Consider the following 20646-nt stretch of genomic DNA (forward strand, 5'->3'; position numbering starts at 1 on the left):
TGCATTTACCACAGACTGCATTTCAACAGCATGAAACAGCGACAGGTCTGTCTGTGTGCATTTAGCAACCTAGCAGTGTCTTTATTCCGTGTGCAACGCTGGGTGAAGGGCATCTTCAGTCCTGTAGATAATGAATTGTACTAGTGCCAACAGCAGTCTAATAAACACTAACAGCAGCCAGCCTATTGCCAGCCGCACCCGATACAAAATAATAAGCACATGATCAGATGGTGGCTGATCAAGGCATTGATAGAGACCTGGGTTTGCAACGAGATCAAGAGTGAAATCCACTGGTAAGTTAGGAACTTGTTGAATCGATGAGAGGACAGGCAGACGAGAGCTAGAACAGGTGTGATTCTTCAATTGTATATTTTATGTCATCTGCTAATAAAATGAATGATAAACGATGTCTACACATGTATGTAATAAATGATTATATATTTACTTGTTTCAACTCTCAACATGATACAGATTATTTCACAATGACTGAGTTCATTACAAAGCCCAGATTGTCAGCTTTATCGTATTTAAGCCTACAGTATAAACTGCGGTCCGGCGGCTGAAGAAAGCATTTATAACTTATTACATTTGATGAGTTTACAGCAAATGCCATATAGGTATTTAATTCAATTTTCTGTAACGCATAAGTACAGATAAGCGGGAGAAATTCACATATGCAGAGAGATTTACTTTTGTATTTCAAAAGCTGCCCAAAATACAGCTCTGGAAAAAATTGAGACCACTTAACATTGATTTCTGATCTTGGACTGGTCATAATTTTTTCCAAAGCTGTATGTGGCCATGTGTTCACTGATTCATAACAATGTAAAAATAATGTGTATTTACAAAACAAATATTATTGATTCAGCTATATCTAAACGCATATTCATAATAAGTACATTATCTATTAAAACATAAGTTACACAGTATAAATGAGTTCCCTTTACTATAGCCAGTATTAATATTGATTAATGGATCAACTATGGCTCAAACCTGTAGATATACACCGATCAGCCATAACATTATGACATTATGTGGGATGTGCTGGACAAACAAGTCTGATCCATGGAGGCTCCACCTCGCAAACATCCAGGACTTAATGGATCTGCTGCTAATGTCTTGGTGCCAGATACCACAGCACACCTTTAGAGGTCTAGTGGAGTCCATGCCTCGACAGGTCAGGGCTGTTTTGGCGGCAAAAGGGGGACCTACACAATATTAGTCAGGTGGTCATAATGTTATGGCTGATCGGTGTATTTGCCTGTTATTTACTGTATTATTTTCTAGTCTGTATAATGACCGGTGTGCGTTACACTCGGGCAAGGCAGCTGAAGTGTTGCCTAACTCACCGCAGTTAAGGATCGCTTTTTCGCTTGTGTTTGGTAGTTTAGTTAAGGGTTACATTGATTGTTTACGTGGTTACTTGTTTAGCTAAGAATTGTATATCTTGCACCTGTATTGTAGTAAGAGCAGCGACTGTTAGTTAATTAGCAACTTACACGGCACACTCAACACGCACTTTCTGTAAATCGGAAGCAGTTACATTGTAGGCTGTTATTATTTAGCATTTATGTAGCATTTCTGCGAGCTATTCAGTGTAACTGCGTGTGTCTGGCAAGGTCTTTGTCTGTATTCAGATGTAAAGTGGCCATTAATTGTGCTATTAGCAGTCCTGCGTGGGTGGGAGTGCCATCCTGACAGCCTTGTCATTCAACGCAACACAGGTGTGCACTGTCCTAATTAGTTACAGGTGAGGTATTTAACAGCCCCCTAGATTTCAGCGCCAGCAGTCCGCGCCAACAGCCTTCAGTGCCCCCCTTCTGAAGTGCCCCATCTCCAAAGGGCAGGGACTCTAGCTGCGGGACTCCAGTGAGAAGAGGACTGCGAGGAAACGCCACACAGCAACAGCAAGAAGCCATGACGATCTCTCCGATTCCCGTCCTGCTCTCTCTTTTTGGCGTGCACCCGTCACACCATTGCTTCCCTAATCCCTCTAACCTCATCTCCCTACCTCTCCCCTCCTCCTCCCTCCCCTCTTCTCCACTCTCTGGAGGCCTGTGGAACTGCCACTCGGCTTCCAACAAAGCCGACTTCATCTCCGCCTTTGCCTCCCACCACTCCCTGGATTTCCTCGCTCTGAGACATGGATCTCCCCGGACAACTCAACCACCCCTGCTGCCTTATCCTCTCTATTTGTCCTGTCCAACTCCCCCATCTTACCTTCTCTCCTCTACTTTGTCCCCCCATTTTGCTCGTGTATCTTGACCAACAGCTTTGAATTTCATGCAGTGGAACTCACCTCTCCCTCTCACCTCTTCCTTCTAGTTCTCTACCGTCCACCTGGTCTACTCGCCTCCTTCCTGGATGAACTCCACTTCCTTCTCTCCTCCCGCCCCTCACCTACCATCCTCCTGGGAGACTTCAACATCCACCTCTCCAACCCCTCCCACTGTGCCGGCTTTCTTCCTCTCCTTTAACTTCTCTCTCTCCCACTCACAAGGCAGGCCATGAGCTAGACCTCATCTTCTCCAGAGGCTGCTCCCCTTCAACACTCTCCATGACACCCATGGACATCTCAGACCACCACTTCACCACCATCTCCTTCTCCTTTTCTCTCCCCTCCCTCCCAACCCCACCCACTCCCTCGTTCACCAGAATCTCCGCTCAGTCTCCCCCTCCCCCCTCACTCTTACCTTCTCTTGTTTTTCCCATCTCTCTCTCTCTCTCTCTCTCAACTGTGCTACATCCTCTTTGTTCTCCTCCCTCACCTCCTCCCTTGACTCTGTCCTCTCACATCTCGCCCTGTCTGTCCCTCTCCTCCTCAGCCTTGGATCTCTTCTGTTCTCCGCTCAACCCAAACTAGTCTGCGTGCCGCCAAACAGAAGTGGAAAAGGACCACTCCCAGCTGCCCTCAAACTCTACCGCTCTCTACTGTCTACATTCTCCTCCTCACTCACCTCAGCCAAGAAATCTTACTTCCAATCACTCTTTGAATCCACTATCAACAACCTGCGCAATCTCTACTCCACCTTCTCCTCCCTCTTTGCCCCCCCCTCCCCCATCTCTCACTGCTGATGATTTTGCCTCCTTCTTCTCCTCCAAGATTGCAGACATCTGCAAGCTCTTCAACAATCCCCTCTCCTCTCTCATCTCACCCAAACCTCCCACTCACCAAGCTTCCTTTTCTTCATTCTCACCTTTCAGACTCTGAAGTTTCCTCTCTCCTCCTACGTCACAAACCTACAATGTGCACCCTGAACCCTCTCCCTTCTCGCCTCCTACAAGCGACTGCTACTGATCTACTCCCCTTCATCTCCTCCCTCCTCAACTCCTCACTCCTCTCTGGCTGTTTACCCTCTGCATTGAAACAAGCTGCTGTCATTCCACTCCTCAAGAAACCAACCCTTGACCCCACCTCGCCTCAGAACTACCGCCCTGTCTCCCTACTACCCTTCCTCTCTAAGACTCTCGGGCAGTCCATCGTCCGCTCTCTGCCTTTCTGTCCCAACACTCACTCCTTGATCCTCTGCAATCTGGCTTCCGCACAGTTCACTCCACTGAGACTGCTCTCCTGGCAGTCACCGACTTGAGCGGCCTCCCTCTCCTCAGTACTCATCCTCCTTGTTCTCTCCGCAGCATTTGACACTGTCGATCACTCCATCCTCCTCTCCTGCCTCACTGATCTTGGAATCTCGGGGACTGCTCTCAGTCCGGACCTACCAAGTGACATGGCGAGGCTCCTCATCTACCCCCCAACCTCTCCTCGCAGGCGTACCCCAAGGCTCCATCCTGGGCCCCCCTTTGTTCTCTCTACACTCGCTCCCTGGGCCCCTTCTTCGCATCCCATGGTTTCTCCTACCACTTCTACGCTAATACCCAGATCTTCCTGTCTTTCCCCTCTTCTGACCCTCTCATCCCCTCTCGCATCTCTTCCTGTTTGTCTGCTATCTCCACCTAGATGCACTCGCACCACCTCAAGCTCAACCTCTCCAAATCGGATCTCTTGTTTTTTTTTTGTTTTTTTTCCCCCAACCTCCTCACCATCTCCCCATCTCGATCCCCTTGGAATCCACCACACACTCTCTCTAGGAGTCACCTTAGATCCTGCGCTCTCCTACACCCAGCACATCACCATGCTGACACGCACCTGTAGATTCTTCCTGAGCAACATACACCGAATCCGTCCCTTCCTCACCAACTACTCGACTCGGCTGCTTGTCCAGTCACTGGTCCTCTCCCGCCTGGACTACTGCAACTCCCTCCTGGCCAGCCTGCCTGCATCTACTACCTGCCCACTCCAGCTCATCCAGAACTCTGTGGCTTGTCTGATATTCTCTCTGCACCGATTCGCACATGCTACTCCACTGCTCCGCTCCCTCCACTGGTATCCACAGATACCGGCATGCATTCAGTTCAAGACATTGACCCTCACCTACCGCTGTCTTGACCACACTGCACCAAGCTACCTTCAGTCCCTCCCCATACATCCCCTCCAGACCACTGCGGTCTTCCGGTGCCAGAAGACTAACTCTGCCTCCCCTCCACTCCCACCAGAGCCCACTCTAGAGCCCTATGAAATCAGTTTCATTTTTTTTTTTCCAAATTCCATTTTCATTTTTTTGAATTCTGTGTTTTATGACTTATGCTAATTATATAATCAGTGTCTAATAATGTGAATGCATAAAACATCAACAATTTAATAAGATATAACCGTAAATTTGTAATGATGCAACAACATTGCAATATTTTTTTTTTATCAAGGCAAGTGCTTCAATAGAGTTCTACTAAGTGTTGCATTACTTTTTTTATGTATAATGAAAGAATCTAGTCAACAATGCAGCAAGCCATATGCAAAACCTAGAGTTATACTTGTTTTATAAAAAAAAAAAAAAAAAAAAAAATGTTGCATTAATGCATTTCATTTATAAATGGGGGGGGGGGGGGGGGGTGAAATCATACAAGAATCTAGGAAATAATGCAGCAATAGGCAAAACCTATGGAACTGCCTTATGAGCTCCTATGTCTGTCCATTGTAAGTTTTCCATCTATCACAGACCTCTCAATTGAAGTATACGATTGTCAGCCTCTTTGTGAGTTATTCAGGTCCCTTAGACATACCACTGAGCAAAGCTGGGCTTCTGCATGCCAGGTGGTCTTGTTATATACAGTGAGGGGGGAAAAAAGTATTTGATCTCCTGCTGAGTTTGACCACTGACAAAGAAATGATCAGTCTATAATTTTAATGGTAGGTGTATTTTAACAGTGAGAGACAGAATAACAACAACAAAATCCAGAAAAACGCATTTCAAAAAAAGTTATAAATTGATTTGCATGTTAATGAGGGAAATAAGTATTTGATCCCCTATCAATCAGCAAGATTCCGTATTCCATTCTATAATAAGCGATGATGACCCGCAGGTTTGACTGGAATTTTAATGTTGTATTTCTCATTTCCTCTTTTAATTTAAAATGTCAGTGCATGCTTTTTGTTGTTGTTGCATATGACTGTGGGATTCCTTTGAAGTGTACATTTGTATTATTGCCCATATTATGATGAAAAATGCATTAATGTATATGACAGACAGGAAATTGTATGAGGCTGAGGTGAAGATCGTTAAACTGAAAAAAGAATTGAGAACCGTATGGGACAAATTAGCCCAGACGAATGTTAGAAATGTCAATAAAAGGATTAGACGTAGAGATGACAAAAATCAAGAAATGCAGAGAAAGATCAGCTTGCATTGGCTAATGCTAAGTTAGAACAGAGCATTGTGGTGCTAAAGGAAGATATGCACAAGCAGGTGCATAGTAAAAGAAAAGAGACCATGAAACTTAATTACTATAAAAGAAAATCTGAACAGAGCTTAAATGTGGCAGACAAGGTTGGAGAGTTAAACGAAGAGGTGCTGTTCTGGCAGGGCGAGTAGGAAGAAGTGAAGGGAGAGTTGGACAAGTTCTTATAGAGCAAGACTGAAACATGTGGAAAATAGATGCATAGATGAAGTGTATACGGACTCGGTTGCTAATATGGGAGTTAGTAAGCATAAGGCATCTCTGGTAGTTAGAGTAGTTTTAGAAAAACTGGGTGGCACACAGACTACAGAGTAGAATTCTTACAGAAAATGATTTGACTCTCTGCAAAGATGGGACAAGAAAAATAGTCACAAGTATGCCACTGCTGGCACTTTTTTTTTAAGGATGGTACAAGGATGCATTTAGGACTCGGGGAACAGGCATCAGGCTCTGCTCAGTGTACATTTGATACTGTCAAAGAAATGGTTCAGGACCTAGTGGGGGAGTGTGACTTGAATGTACATTTTTGTGAGTGAAATTATCACAAAAAATACAAATCTTGTGGGGGACAGAGCTGTAACTGAGGAGAGAAAAAAAATACATTTTGTCTCCATACAGATCAGATATTCTTCCAGTGACTGTGGAAGACTTTGAACAGCACGGTGAGGTTGATAAGGCTAAACTTAAGACTTGTAAATGAGCTTTTATGTGGATTGCATTTAGAGAGATTAATTTTTGGTGGAGACAAAGTAGTTGGTGCTTACATTGGGTACACAAAACAGTAGGAGAAAGTGGGACAGTTAGATTGATCAGAACTGTATGCAAGGCAGTGCAGGAAACAGGCTGTGAAAAAAGTGGAAAACCAGTGCAATTCAAGACAGTTCTGTTAGGCAAGGATAAATCTGAATTTGTGCCACTGGTACCATTCAAAGGTAACAGAATGAACGTTACGTTTTTCAATGCAGTGGTTTTGTTTTACCTGCACTCTGATTTTGCTGGAATTCAGTAGAGCAATTCAGCATGAATACAAATTGGTAGAAGCTGTTTTTGCTGATCTAAATATTAGACCGTACTTGACAGGATGTAGGGCATTTGGATTAGTTGTGACAGAGTTGTGACATTAGTTGTAAAATTGTGACAGAGCCTCAAGAGAATTACAGGTATCGGGAACTTGTCTGCAAACTGAAGGCATGGCAGTCAGATGGCCAGAGATTTGTTAGAGGAGATGTTCAATTGTTTGATGATGTAAAAGTGAGTGTGGAGCCAGTTTTCCTTCGGAAACTTACAGAGGAGACCACTGCAGATTTTGACAGCATGACTGTGCAGGTAGTGGAGTTAATTCTAGCTAGTATTGTTAAAGTGTGCTGCAGGATGTTCGCTGATCACCGGTATGCTGAGGTATCAGCAGAGCTGCACAGTAAGCTGCGGTCCACTACAAAAACCAATGCCAGTTGTGAGAGGCATTTTAGGAGTTTTGACCGGTTGTTGAGACGGAAGACGAGAGCGACAGGAAATGCTATTCCTTATTTTGTAATTTGCCAAAAAATGGTCAAACCTACATGACGGTAGAGCTATATTAACTTTACCAAATGTGATGTTTGTTTTTCTTCTTTCAGAAAACTTGAAATTAAGTGTTGATTAAATGAAAAGTTTCCAAGGTTGATTTTTATTTTCTGGGAAGACTTCCCTGCTGTTTTTAATGCATGTATTTGTGTTTAATATTTTCTGAGCTGTTTGCAATTACATTGTAAGCTATTTACAATCAATGTGGTATTTATAAAACACTGATATATCATTGTTTTGTTAGTGGTATATGAAAAGAGCCTTTCATTGTGCCTGCAGTTATTATTCTTGGTACTTAATCACGTTACAGTAATGTGCTGGAAACATATTGCCGAGAGAATTGCAATAGATATGCAGTTTTAACAGGATACGATGATGACCAATAGTAAACCGATTTATTGATCAGTTTAAATAATGAACTTGCGTTTGCAGTTCACACTACTTAACTGAAAATAAATATGCACTGAAAGTAAAATATAATGTGTAATATTACATTCTCATCTAATTTAATTACTATACTATAGGAACATTTTATTGTATTGTATAAATCAGTATTTTTGTTGCTATACTAACAACACTGCGAATCAATGTTAAAGTCCACGCTTACAGCTGTATGGTGCCGATGTGCACACAGTGCACAGCCGCAGCTCAGCGCTGCTCAGTGTGTGAATGCTAGCTGCGGTGGCGGCTCTGGCAGTGGAAGGCAGCAGGATCAGAGTTCACACAAATCGATAGAAATGTATTAACTATCACATCCAAACGTTAGACAAGGGTCTTGTACTAGTTTTAAAACCTCTTTTTAATGATGCTAGGTAAAGACATATTTATTAGGGTTAGTCACAATTTCGTTTCTTTGGTATTGCACATATCTAAGTTAAGGCATAATGTAACCATTTAAGTGCATAACAGCTTAAATTAATTTTTAAAAATTGATCGACCACCCTACATATATACAGGGTAGTCTATAGGGAGACAATGAAGTGGGTAATCTGTAGGGAGACGCACAAGGAGTAGTACTTATAGATTACATACACATGTGTTTTTCTCTGTTACAGGAGTCTGTGGTGCAGGTGAATGAGAGGTAAGAAACCGCAAAAAAGGAAAGCCTGGAAATAGGGAAGCTGCATGTTCATAGAGAAACCGACACCGGTCACTTCAAACTATTCCTCAGAGTGGACCCGTTCTAGATGACAAAAGCCTGAGCATTTAGCAGGGGAAGGGAATCTCTAATTATCTGCTATTTGGATGCTGGTGACCAAAACCTGTTCAGGTCTTATGCCCCATTTCTACTGGTGGTCATTAACTGAGAAATCAAAATTCCCTTGATCTTTTGACATATAAGAGATAATTGTACTATAAAAACATCCTGTAAGTTTCAGATCTCAACTTATCGTTAGTCTAAAAACAGCTTATTGAAGCCAATCTGCAAAAACGACAGGATTTGGAATGTGCCACTTTATTACGTATGGAATGTGCCACTTTATTACGTAATAGTGTGGCTAAACCCCACCTCCGCAGAAGAAGATCAACACCTGCTTCTACATTACTGCCTGCTTAGCCCCGCCCACTGAATAACGCATATAGTAGGTAAATAACGAGGCAAATGCAGAACGGGACAGAAAATAGCCTATTACTTCTAAATTATGATGATTTTTGATGTAAAAATCTTGATAACATTATAAGTGGATCTCAGAGAACAGTACAAAATAAAAGGCAGTTCATGACCCCTTTAAATGGGTGTTTTTACTGGCTTAAGTGCCCGGGCACGGATGCTTCGTCAATGGAAACGAGGCAATAGAACGACCAGTCGCCAGGACCTGTTTTTGGGATCGCCAGAAAAGGCACGTGTATCCAGGCCTACTAGACATTCACAGAATAGTAGTTACAAGCTACCAAAGACCCTAAGTACTGACATCAGATTAACTTAAACCAAATGACCTACATAATCAATAGTATTTCAATAATGCAACACAATGGAGCATACCCATTGTACAGGCAGGACCTGTACTGCAGCCCAATGTTAGGAGAAAAAAACTAAAAAATCCCAATGCCAAAAGATGAGTTTTTGAAAGAAATAAAAGGCCCTTTTAACAATACCACAAATGCTAGCATATCTATTATATTCGTGTACAGCAAATATAATGTATGTTGGTATTTGACTAGTTTACTCGTTTCCCTGCCTTTTGCTTGTGCAGCCAGAGCACGAGCACCACGGTCACCCTGGCCCTGCATCTAGTCTGCACTGGGCCAGGCGGAGGAGTGGCCGAACCCTCATGCACTCTTCCTCGTTTCTGCTTGGAGGATTTCACGTTGGTATGCATTTACCTTTTTGTAATGGTGTATTGAGGGCCTAGCATGCAGTTTGTGTTTGACTTGGTCTCCTGAAACCTCTATCATTCCCTTCATATGCCTGAGTAAATTTATTTTACATTTCATTTTTCATTACTATACTAGCGTAATCTTTGTTAGTTATTTTTCTAAATATAAAACGATAAAATAAAAACCGTCTCTTCTGAATTCTTACTCGTGCTTTGAATTATGCGCGTGAACCTGTCAGAACATCGCAAGAGGCAAAGTGGAAAACAATCAACTGACTTGGCAATGTTTGTTATATTTTCAATGCTTTGACATTGGAAGTGCATTGTTATGTCTGATTTAATCTGCTTTGCGGCTTTGTTTATGTTTACGACACATGCTGTACTGCGTTCTTGTTGGTGGGCGCTTCTGTGGTCGTAACAGCATGGGTCATATAAATAATATACACTCGCATTAACCAAGTTTTCACAAAACATGTAATATAAACCAATGCCCCAATATGCACAAGTGACCACCACCAACTATTGATTTGTCAAGTACAGAAACTGCAATTTTAATTTGAACCAATATGCACATCCATCATTAGTGTATAAGGAAACTTTAAATAGATTATTTTTCTCACTTGATTTACCTTTGATCTTTGTTGCATTTTAAAAGTGTAAAATATGTTGTGTTTGTACTGATTTCATTAAACATGCTTTCCTTTTATTTTTAACCCCTTGTTATTTTATAAACAAAATTATACATTTTGAAGTAGATATTCAATTTGAATCTGCTAGGACTGAAATATTTACTGCAATAAACGTATTGTTTATTGTACTGCTATTACTGTATGATGATTCTTGAAATGTGTATATTTAGTTTAATCTGTAAATATGCTAAGAAAATATATTAATAATAATAATAATAGAATTAATTATCACTTGGAACTGAAGGTACTGTTTTACAGCTTTATTTAACGTTAAGTTAGATTTTACTTGCTGTAAGAAATGACTGCTGTAATTAAATTCAGTTTCTTACACCAAGAAAACACAAGATGTTTTAACTTGTGTGAGCTTATCGAAATGGATGTTTTTCTTGTTACAAGAAAAGTCTGGTAAGAATCTCAAGAAATCACTTTTGGTAGTGCAGTAGTCACTTGGGGAAAAATAAATGGCTGTGCTCTGATTCCACCACAGGTTAGGAAGAGACCGTCTGAATAGGGAATATTATTCATGATCATCTTTAATGCCCATTCACCCTCTCAGTGGTTGAACGACCTGCCACCTAAGGTCAGTCCCTGACCACTGTCTGGTGATCACTCGAGACACAGCTGTTCAGACTGTACCTGTGATCCTCTGGACTGCTTAGCGCTCTGGCTCTTACGCATTTTTTTTTTTTTTATTAAACTCTGGTCCCTCATGTATTTTTAGCACTTTTTATCATTTTACTGTAGCTTTGCCTGTGCCTAGTGCACACTTCACTGTAATGTCTGCCCTTGTTAGCTCATTGTGTGATAGGAGGTGTGCTTATGTATTTTTTGCTGACTATATGACTGCACTCTGTAACCCTTTGGAAATGTTTCTAGTGAAAAGTGCAAGTGAAGGTCTGCTAAGAAATAAATCCAGGTACTCCCCGGGTTATGCAACACCCAACTGATGAAAATTCAGCTTCATGCAAAACGTTCCCATAGGCCCCGTTATGAACATTTCCGAGTTAAGAAACGGGTACATTCAATATGTAAAGAGCAAGTGGTGCATTTCCGACATCCGGAAAAACCAAATTGCTCAGATAGTTGCAGAGCGCAAGTCTTACATAAGTCAGGGGAACGTCCGGAATAATACTTTGTACACTTTGTCAGGAACTAGGGCTGGGCGATATGACTTAATATCTCTCTTTTTTAGAAGTTTGGGCGATGCACGATATATATCTCTATTTCTTGTTTTTATCCAATCAAGCCACAAAATAAGACCAAAGACATTCAAACTACAAGTATTTCGTTAATCCTCTAATAAGCAAAACTAACAAATACTACATGCAGGCTGTCATGGTAAATATATGCAGAATGCAACACATTACAGGGCAAGTGTGTGATTACTATTACGTGTGTTATGTTGTTATGGAATGAATATATATATATATATATATATATATATATATATATTACAAACTCACCTAAAGGATTATTAGGAACACCTGTTCAATTTCTCATTAATGCAATTATCTAACCAACCAATCATATGGCAGTTGCTTTAATGCATTTAGGGGTGTGGTCCTGGTCAAGACAATCTCCTGAACTCCAAACTGAATGTCTGAATGGGAAAGAAAGGTGATTTAAGCAATTTTGAGCGTGGCATGGTTGTTGGTGCCAGACGGGCCGGTCTGAGTATTTCACAATCTGCTCAGTTACTGGGATTTTCACGCACAACCATTTCTAGGGTTTACAAAGAATGGTGTGAAAAGGGAAAAACATCCAGTATGCGGCAGTCCTGTGGGTGAAAATGCCTTGTTGATGCTAGAGGTCAGAGGAGAATGGGCCGACTGATTCAAGCTGATAGAAGAGCAACTTTGACTGAAATAACCACTCGTTACAACCGAGGTATGCAGCAAAGCATTTGTGAAGCCACAACACGTACAACCTTGAGGCGGATGGGCTACAACAGCAGAAGACCCCACCGGGTACCACTCCTCTCCACTACAAATAGGAAAAAGAGGCTACAATTTGCACAAGCTCACCAAAATTGGACAGTTGAAGACTGGAAAAATGTTGCCTGGTCTGATGAGTCTCGATTTCTGTTGAGACATTCAGATGGTAGAGTCAGAATTTGGCGTAAACAGAATGAGAACATGGATCCATCATGCCTTGTTACCACTGTGCAGGCTGGTGGTAGTGGTGTGGGGGATGTTTTCTTGGCACACTTTAGGCCCCTTAGTGCCAATTGGGCATCATTTAAATGCCACGGCCTACCTGAGCATTGTTTCTGACCATGTCCATCCCTTTATGACCACCATGTACCCATCCTCTGATGGCTACTTCCAGCAGGATAATGCACCATGTCACAAAGGTCGAATCATTTCAAATTGGTTTCTTGAACATGACCATGAGTTCACTGTACTAAACTGGCCCCCACAGTCACCAGATCTCAACCCAATAGAGCATCTTTGGGATGTGGTGGAACGGGAGCTTTGTGCCCTGGATGTGCATCCCACAAATCTCCATCAACTGCAAGATGCTATCCTATCAATATGGGCCAACATTTCTAAAGAATGCTTTCAGCACCTTGTTGAATCATTGGCACGTAGAATTAAGGCAGTTCTGAAGGCGAAAGGGGGTCAAACACAGTATTAGTATGGTGTTCCTAATAATCCTTTAGGTGAGTGTGTGTGTGTGTGTGTGTGTGTGTGTGTGTGTGTGTGTGTGTGTGTGTGTGTGTGTGTGTGTGTGTGTGTGTGTGTGTGTGTGTGTTTTATATATATATATATATATATATATATATATATATATATAACACACACACACACACACACACACATATATACATACATAAGTTTAAAAATAGCTGGCGTTACAATAGTTTTAATAAATCTTAAATGCGGGGTGCCTTATCCCAGGGATTTTATATAGAACAATTATCCGGTCAAGGAAGGACAGCAGATCCTGTCTAAAAACAGTCCATATTTACCGATTGTCTCAAAAAATATTTATTAGAGAAAAAGTGAACATCATATTGCTTACGCGTTTTGACTTATCTTCCTCAGAGCACATATATAAATATACACATTATGATTTACTGTCACATAACAATAACACAAGTAATAGTAATCACGCAACACATTCGCTGTAAAATGCAGATTCAGGAAGATTTACCACAGCCGGGTTTATAGTGGCACATTAACATCTGCTAGACGGGGACATTTCTTTCTGACTGTCGCGTCTCGATTCTACTTACAAGTACAGCACGTTGTTAATACAAAATAGTTATAATAATAATAATAATACTAATATTAAAAATTATAATACAACTGTTGAACCACTTCACCATCTTAATAAAAATAAAATTATACTTTCTGCATGTGTTTGCATTTTAATGAATTTTAATGAAAGCAAACGTTTATTAATTTTATACAAATGATATCAATCTAAATTGGTGGGGGTGCTTGCAGATCAAGATCCGCCCCGCTCTCATCGCCAGGCTAAACGTGTGCGCTTGTGCATTAAAGAATCTCTTGGTTGTGTTGGTTATTGTTTGTCACTTCACTCTCCTCATGTCTGTCTGTGTTTCTGATGCACATTTCTTGCCGCATCCGACAAGTGTGGAAGAACCGGGCAGAACGCAAAGCCCTCCGTGAAGTTGGCACCCCATATAATTAAATAATCGCCAAAACTATTCCATTCATTTGTGCTGATTTGTGCCGCACAAATTAACATTTGTGCTGGTTTGGTGTTTGAGATATTAAGCATAATTTTTTGGGCTGTGTGACGTCACTCTCCACCCCATCTCGCTCAAATCGCTCCAAACCGGTGTCATTTGTTTGTGGCCGATTTGTGCCATTAAAAGGAACAATCTAACTAATTCCCTTACATACAAATAACAAAATTATCTCCTGGATCTGTGACGTCAGTCATGCATTTACCCCATCTCGTCCAATGCACTCGGTGCAGGTTTCTTACCGTTGCTGTCATTGTTTTTTTCTTTTAATATTGACAGTTTGATCATTGGCAGTAACTTCAAGTTTCAAATCCAAATCGCATACAGTGAGGGGAAAAGGTATTTGATCCCCTGCTGATTTTGTACGTTTGCCCACTGACAAACGTCACGGAAGTGATAATTTATAATTTTAATGGTAGGTGTATTTTATCCGTGAGAGACAGTATAACAACAAAAAAATCCAGAAAAACGCATTTCAAAAAAGTTATACATTGATTTGCATGTGAATGAGGGAAATAAGTATTTGATCCCCTATCAATCAGCAGGATTTCTGGCTCCCAGGTGTCTTTTATGCAGGTAACAAGCTGAGATTAGGAGCACTCTCTTAAAGGGAGTGCTCCTAATCTCGGCTCGTTACCTGTATAAAAGACACCTGTCCACAGAAGCAATCAATCAATCAGATTCCAAACTCTCCACCATGGCCAAGACCAAAGAGCTGTCCAAGGATGTCAGGGACAAGACTGTAGACCTACACAAGGCTGGAATGGGCTACAAGACCATCGCCAAGCAGCTTGGTGGGAAGGTGACAACAGTTGGTGTGATTATTCTCAAAATGAAGAAACTAAATAACTGTCAGTCTTCCTCGGTCTGGGGCTCCATGCAAGATCTCACCTCGTGGAGTTTCAATGATCATGAGAACGGTGAGGAATCAGCCCAGAACTACACGGGAGGATCTTGTTAATGATCTCAAGGCAGCTGGGACCATAGTCACCAAGAAAACAATTGGTAACACACTACACCGTGAAGGACTGAAATCCTGCAGCGCCCGCAAGGTCCCCCTGCTCAAGAAAGCACATGTACAGGCCCGTCTGAAGTTTGCCAATGAACATCTGAATGATTCAGAGGAGAACTGGGTGAAAGTGTTGTGATCAGATGAGACCAAAATCGAGCTCTTTGGCATCAACTCTCCTCACCGTGTTTGGAGGAGGAGGAATGACCCCAAGAACACCATCCTCACCGTCAAACATGGAGGGGGAAACATTATGCTTTGGGGGTGTTTTTCTGCTAAGGGGACAGGACAACTGCACCGCATCAAAGGGACTATGGACGTAGCCATGTACCGTCAAATCTTGGGTGAGAACCTCCTTCCCTCAGCCAGGGCATTGGATGGGAAAATGGGTCGTGGATGGGTATTCCAGCATGACAATGACCCAAAACACACAGCCAAGGCAACAAAGGAGTGGCTCAAGAAGAAGCACATTAAGGTCCTGGAGTGGCCTAGCCAGTCTCCAGACCTTAATCCCATAGAAAATCTGTGGAGGGAGCTGAAGGTTCGAGTTGCCAAACGTCAGCCTCGAAACCTTAATGACTTGGAGAGGATCTGCAAAGAGGAGTGGGACAAAATCCCTCCTGAGATGTATGCAAACCTGGTGGCCTACTACAAGAAACGTCTGACCTCTGTGATTACCAACAAGGGTTTTGCCACCAAGTACTAAGTCGAAGGGGTCAAATACTTATTTCCCTCATTAACATGCAAATCAATTTATAACTTTTTTGAAATGTGTTTTTCTGGATTTTTTTGTTGTTATTCTGTCTTTCACTGTTAAAATACACCTACCATTAAAATTATAGACTGATCATTTCTTTGTCAGTGGGCAAACGTACAAAATCAGCAGGGGATCAAATACTTTTTTTCCCTCACTGTATGCCCTGTATCTGTGCTCATGTAGCACTTGTTTGAATTCACCTTGTGTATATTGGCACTTTAATATAATGTTGTTTGTGTTCTGGTCCATCGCTGAACCAAGTATTTCATCTCGTTTATTACCATTATGTTTTAGGAGTTTATTCAAAGTAACTTAACTTAACCTCAGTGAATATATCGTTAAGGCCACTGCGTTATAATAACCGTTTGCTCGATTAGTTAGTGTGTAACTTGATGCAAGTGCAGCTTATGTTCAAAATGGTTATTGCACTATGCAACGACGATGATGGAATGATTGCAGTTCTCAGAGAAAGCTGCATTAACAGTGAAACAAGTACAGGTTGAGGTGTGTGTTTATTATGTTTCAAATATGTTACAGTATATTTTATACATCCGTCGTTTTATTTATTTTTCTCCATATGCAATCATTCCATCATCGTCGTTGCATAATGCGTCATTTGTGAAAATCAATAACACACCGCACATTGCCTATAAATGGCTGTATTTCCCCAACCATAATAGCTAGCGTTTGCAAACCAACTTTCCCGCGAAGAAGACCAATTGTGAATTCTTTCACGTTAGTTTTACTTGTGAATCATAAGAGTAATTTGAAAATCTATATCATTCCGCACATTGTGTATGTGGCATGCGTAAAATGTCTGTATCTCCCCAAACATAATAGGTAGCGTGTTCAACGTTCACATGAAGAGGACCAATTGTGAATTCTTTCACAGCCTTTGTTTTACTTGTGAATCATCAGAATAATTTGTGAAAATCAATATCATCACATATGCAACCAAACTCCCGGAATCATTGAAAAAATATGTATCTCCCTAACCATAGCAGATACAGGGTTAAAATATACTATTATTTAAAAAAAGACTAATTGTGAATTGTTTCACAGTCTCTGTTTTACCTGTGAAAACCGGCACAAATCGAGCACAAACGAATGGCACCGCTTTGGAGCGATATGAGCGAGATGGGGTGGAGAGTGACGTCACACAGCCCAAAAAAGTGCTTAATATCTCGAACACCAAACCAGCACAAATGTGCCGCAAAAATGAACAAATAAGCACAAACACAGCACCAATGAATGGAATAGTTTTGGTGATTAATTATATGGGGTGCCAACTTCACAGAGGTAACGCAAAGCATCCTAATGATGAAAAATACTGCCGTAAAGATTGCAATTTGCGACGCCACGATATAAACGATATAGCATAATATGAAACGATAGACGTTTTCCATCGTCATACGATATATATCGTCATATCGCATAGCCCTATCGGGAAACAACCTGGTGTTCAAGAAGGTTGTCACCACGACTCATTCTGCATGGCACGAGACTCCCAAAAAGAGTTCGACAAGTACCAGCTTGTTCATGCGCATCCCAAATTGCTTCAAGTGGGTTGGCATCTGACCAGGACAGGGGTTGCAATGACCAGTGGTATCCGAATACAAATACAATGACATTCGCCTAGGGAAACTGGACACAATAGTACATTAACACTGACTGACTAACTGGACACTACAGTATATTAACACTAAGAGAGTTTTTCAAAATAAGTAGTTACTAACTAACTTAAAATGCAGTCAGACAGGATTCTCCAGTGAGTGCTGGAACACTGCCCAGTAACCCGCTGTACTGGTGCAACTAGAATCAGCAGTTAAAGAGTTAAGGAGATACAATCAGTGTATCAGTCAGTCTGGCAGTGCTGTATTAACTCTACTCCCCCCCACTCACCTTACCTGTCCTACTCCTTCATTCCCGTCCTGCCTCGCTTTACAAGAATGTCCCATTCTGTAGAAGCAGTTCACCGTTCAACTTTCACCTAGTTTACACGCTCACACCCACAAACAAAACTATCAAAGACTCTCTGCACCTCTCTCTCACCTGCTCGCTCCCTCTCTCTTTCAGTGCATTATTAATGTACTGTGTCTGTAGAGTCCAGCTGTCCAGTCAGTGCTAATGTATTGTAGTGTCCAGTTGTACAGTCATTGTTAATGTACAGTAGTCAAAAGTGTAGAATTTAAAACAAGGGAAGAAATGTTGAGACTGTACAATGTACAAGATAGACCTCATCTGGAATACTGTGTACAGTTCTGGGCACCACACTTCACTGCTCTAGAGGCAGTTCAAAGGAGAGCAACCAGACTTATTCCAGGTCTGAATGGAATGTCCTACTTGGATAGACTGAAGGAGCTGAACCTTTTCACCCTGGAACAGAGGAGACTAAATGGGGACTTGATCCAAGTCTTCAAAATCATGAAAGGCATTGACCACATCAAACCCGGGGAGCTTTTCCAGATCAGCAGGGACACACAGACCCGGGGACACAAATGGAAATTGGGCATCAAGGCATTCAAAACAGAAAACAGGAAACACTTCTTCACACAGAGAGTAATCACAATCTGGAACAAACTCCTCAGCGATGTGGTAGAAGCTGAAAATTTGGGAACATTTAAAGTCAGACTGGATAGGATCTTTAGATCACTCGGTTATTAATGGACACCAAACGAGCACGATGGGTCGAATGGCCTCCTCTCCTTTGTAAACTTTCTTCTGTTCTTATGTAGTGTCCAGTCAGTCACTCAGTGTTAATATACCATAGCAGTCAATCAATCAGTGATGTTTAAACAATTTACATCCAAAGTTGACACCACCCCATCTTGTGTAACTCAGGGTCAAACTGTACCTCGGCTGGAATCAATCCAGTTTGTGTGGCTGAATCAGTATCTCAACAGACAAACAGACAACTATACAGACACTCACACACAGACAGATAGACAGATACAAAGACAAACATGCAGAGACGTACACACAGAGACTGACACACACAGTCACAGACAAACGCACATACAAACACCAATACACGCAGCACGGCTACAGACCTGTTCTGTTAATGTAAAATTGTATTTATATATTATTGACACTGGGGACAATCACTCGCGGCCTCCCTCTATATAGCAAACCCGTCTCTTCTAATTTGTTTCCGTTTTCAAAATGTACCCCGTCCACAAGTACAACGATTTATTTTAATGAATGAAACTATGTATTATTAATCATCATAATAATAAACCACTAAAACTGATCAATTGACACAAAATAATTACAAACAATAATCCAAAGACATGTAAACAAATAGTTGTCACAAAATGAGAAATATACAATTAAAGATGAATAAAGAATAGTACTGACACTGTTAATTAATATCGACAGAGCTTAAAGTCTGTTTGAATGCTATCGTTTTACGTAACTATATTTCTACGACTAAATAAATGAATGTGTAAATATGAAAACGCTGATTGCTACACATACACACACATACATACCATCAACATAGCCTGTATGTGTGTAGGTATGGATGTAATAATTTTAGGCTAAAGCCACACCTTTTATTAACATACCGATCCGGGCGCTGCGTTAGTGCGAACCCGAGCAGTGTTGACAAAATGGAGCCTAAAACCAGCATTCACGTGCAGATATGACTCTATACAATATTAATCCAAACATTAAAATAATAATAATGAAACGCCAATGCCAATACCTGTCAAATTGCTGTCAACAGTCGAAAGCTGGGACCGACACGACCTTCCACCTTCCGCCTCTCTCTCTGGTGTGCTGCTTGGAGTGTGTACACACAACACACGCCCCCCGATGCGTAACGCCGACCATTCGTAGTCCCCAATATACCCCTGTCATGTGACGAGGGAGAAGAAATGTGTTTAGACCAGACATAGATATGTGCTTTATTATCCCATACTGAACTGGATCACACCAGGATAAGCGGTTTTGAAAATGGATGGATGGATGGCTGGATGAACTGGATCAAATTACACTTCACAGTATTGTACTGCATTATACTGTAGTGTATTGTACTTCATTATAATATACTCTATAGTACTAGAGTATACTGTACCGTATTTTACTATATTACTATATTATACGTATATTATACTATACGTATTTTATTATATTATACAGAATACTGATTACCTGAAAATAAACTGTAATCTAATCCAATACATTACACCTCCGTGAATTTGATTCCTTATTCCTTATTCCTTATTTTTCAAAAATAAGTAATGGTTCCTTATTCCTTATTTATTACTTATCTCTGATTTCTCAAAATAAGTAATGATTACATTTTTTTCCACTGTTTCTCAATACATTAACTATGGATACTTATTTATTGTTACTGATTTCAGTTTTTCTGCAAAATAAGTAATGTTTACTTATTTTGTATATCTGATTTCTGGTATTCGAAAAATAAGTAATTCCTTATTTCAGATTTTTGCGAAAACTAAGTAATGGTTCCTTATTCCTTATTTCTGTGTCCCTGTTTTTGAAATATAAATATGGTTACTTATTTTTACTTTTCCTTGTTGGTTACTTTTTCAGTTTGTCGGTTATCAGTTTTATCAAGAAATAAGTAATGGTTACTCCTTTCTTATTTCCCTCCCTGCTAACACACAACATTGCCACAATGTTGTAGCAATGTATTTTAAGTATTGTTTCCGAATTGTAGTACATATAGGACAACACCATTACAAACAAATCCATACAATAACATATATGACAATACTTCACGAGCTGACAGACACAATGTAATCCGTTTTTCAATGAGTGGTGCTTACTTA

At 40.9% G+C, this 20646-nt stretch overlaps 1 protein-coding gene across 2 annotated transcripts in view; it reads right to left on the reverse strand.

Annotated features, from left to right (window-relative positions):
* The window catches only part of LOC136752962 (carnitine O-palmitoyltransferase 1, liver isoform), a 52521-nt gene extending 32852 nt beyond the window's left edge, over window positions 1-19669 (reverse strand). For both annotated transcript variants that reach the window (XM_066708709.1, XM_066708708.1), the window contains exon 1: window positions 19554-19669. The gene's annotated coding sequence lies outside the window, so the exon portion shown is untranslated. The remainder of the gene's footprint in view (window positions 1-19553) is intronic.
* Window positions 19670-20646: the final 977 nt, after the last annotated feature.

Source organism: Amia ocellicauda, chromosome 7, assembly GCF_036373705.1.
Source record: "Amia ocellicauda isolate fAmiCal2 chromosome 7, fAmiCal2.hap1, whole genome shotgun sequence".
NCBI classification, from domain to species: domain Eukaryota; kingdom Metazoa; phylum Chordata; class Actinopteri; order Amiiformes; family Amiidae; genus Amia; species Amia ocellicauda.